This window comes from Octopus bimaculoides, chromosome 13 (assembly GCF_001194135.2).
Source record: "Octopus bimaculoides isolate UCB-OBI-ISO-001 chromosome 13, ASM119413v2, whole genome shotgun sequence".
Taxonomy (NCBI): domain Eukaryota; kingdom Metazoa; phylum Mollusca; class Cephalopoda; order Octopoda; family Octopodidae; genus Octopus; species Octopus bimaculoides.
Window position 1 is genome coordinate 5,543,179 of NC_068993.1, and position 2,950 is coordinate 5,546,128.

Here is a 2,950-nt window from a genome sequence, read left to right on the forward strand (position 1 = left end):
ACGGCTCCAGTACATTGATACCTGGAAGAAAACAAAGCATATTTGTTTTGTTTAACCTTCATGTTTTGATAATGTTATTTTTAATCTATTCAAGACTTTAATATTGACGAAATGTGTTTGTTGTTGATTATAGTAAGATAAAATAATAATAACAATAACATCTCATTGTTGTAAAATAAGGCATTTTGAAACTACATACACGTCAACAGCAAAAAAAGCTAGCTGCGGACCCGTAGCTCTATAGGTCTTTTAAACACCAAAATTTTCCCCCAAAATTGGCCCTGCGGCTTAAATACTGATGTCGGGCAAACGAATAAATATATGTAAATAATATTTCTTCCTTCTTGGTGTTGATTCTTCGATGTTTACTGGTTACTCCAACGCGTGAACCAAACAAAAAAAAAGGCGTGTAATATGCAACACAGGCAGTAAACAAAAAATAAAATAGAAAAGAGTGGTGACATCTAGTAGAGATGACCCGGATGTTGTTCCTCTTCGATTACTATCGCAAATAGCAGTAACTTTCTTCGACTGAATACGCGTCTTTGATTGGTTAAAATTACTCAAATGCGACAACTTTAACACGAAATAACTTCAAAAATATAAAGTTTTGTCAAATATGTTCAAAGTAAAGCGTGTTCTGCGTGAGAAATTACACTAGTATACGAAATTTCAAACTGTTTAGTTTTTAAAAAAATAATTAGAAACTCTATGAGCCAAACTGAACAGATCCGATGGAGCTCCTATTCTAATAATAACTGTCAGAAGTAACAGAGAGACTCAGGGGTCGGGAATTTCATGCCTATGTAACCCATATAAGATTAAAAAACGGGGCTAGTTTAGCTATTCTCCGCAGAGTGAAAAAAAAATGATGAACGACCTTAATTGATTTTCGAATCTTATTGGATTCTCATCAGACGCATCAACATCAATTTGATCTATCCTAGAGAAACAAGCTGCCAATTCGCTTATATATTCAGTAGCTTCATGATCTGGAGGTTATCAATTTGCATACAGTTTGTGTTAGAACTTTATTTAATATCAGCGACATTAGTTGATGTTTATGCGCAATATTGAAATATTGTATTTCAAACGACAGTATATTTCCTCTGATAAGATGAACGTCTCCTTACTGGAACTCTTCTCCCATTACAACCAATAATACCACGCACCACCACCATACCATTTATCGACACTGGTATAGTTGGTCTATTTATAAGGAACGCTGAGTGGCAAAGGTATCTCATAAACGTGAGACAATGGCATACGTTTATCAGATTGTGAAAGACTTCTAAAGATATCAAATTTTCCTTCACTGTGAAAAGGGTGCAAACGAAAATAGGTTAAGATTGATAAGAATGAAAACAATGAAGACGAGAGAGGAGGCTACAAAGAAAGTAGGAGCACATACGCATGTATATGTGGGTGTGTGCGCGTGTGTATGTATGTATGTGAAGGCGCGTGGCTTAGTAGTTAAGATATTTGACTCATGATCGTGAGGTCGTGAGTTCGATTCCCGGCGGTGCATTGTGACCTTGAGCAAGACACATTATTTCACGTTGCTCTATTGCACTCAGCTGACAAAAATGAGTAGTACCAGCTTTATCACATTCTGTGTCACGCTGAATCTTCCTGAGAATTACATTAAGGCTCCACGTGTCTGTGGAGTGCTCAACCACTCGTACATTAATTTCACGAGCAGGTTTTTCTGTTGATCGGATCAACTAGAACGCTCGTCATCCTAACCAAAGGAGGACCAGTCTTAATATATACTATTTTATTAAAGCCGAAAAAGCTTGACAAACACTTACTCAGTCTCACGTGACCGTTCACCAGATGGTTGTGATGATACAGAATAATGAAATTTGATAACTTGTAAATATATAAATAATCAACGATTAAGCATTTAAATCTGATTGGGTAATTAATTTTTCAAAAATAACAGTGTCTGATTGGCTGCAAATGGGGGTTGATTACAGAGTAGAAATTAAATATAAGCAATTGTGGAATCGAAAAACATTGTGTAAAATCGTTAGGGTACGTTATGATAGTGTATATTGAACTGAGATAGGGAAGAAGATTAGACGCTGTCAGCCTTCGCATCTCTCATTGTGAGTTGAAAAGGGGAAGAATGCTGCCCCTCCAAAGCATGCAAGCATTACTCTCACTGCCAACCTTGGCGGGCATTTTCAGTCCTAAAAAATCTCAGATGTAGAATCTTTGAAATGTCTTACAGATCCCCACTGTGACCCAAATAGATTGGATTCAGAGAATCCGCGTCAGTTTCTTTTTGCTTTCTCTTCGATAAAGCTAGTATTTCTAGGTTTTGGTGTAAGTTTGAAGGTCCATGGCCTAATGCACCTACGATGATAGGCACAAACGAAAAATTATAGTCTGGGTACAAGAGTCGTAAGTTGGCATTTATGTATGTATGTGTGCATGTATATAAAAATACATACGTGCATATACTTGTGTGTGCGTGTGTGTGTGTGTGTGTGTGTGTGTGCATTGGAGGCGGTATTAATCGACTGAAAGTGACTCAAGGACCGAAGGTTTCGTACATTTGCACTTAATTAAAGCGCATTTCTATAACTTTCTTGTTGATTACAAAATATATAAGCATGTGTCCATGTATGTGCGTGTGTATACATACACATACACAAACACACACATATACACTGACATATATGTGCACACATTTATATATACATACACACACTATATAAGTACATTTATATATCCTTATACACACACACACAAACACTACACACAAACACAACCACTCACTCTTTCACTCATGCGCACATATGTTTATGCGTGTGTCAGCACGATCAACGGACACCTCTAGACATTCTCAAGGCCCCATCATCATTCGTTTCATCGAGACGTGTGTGTGTGTGTGTGTGTGTGTGTGTGTGTGTGTGTGTGTGTGTGTGTGTGTGTGTGTGTG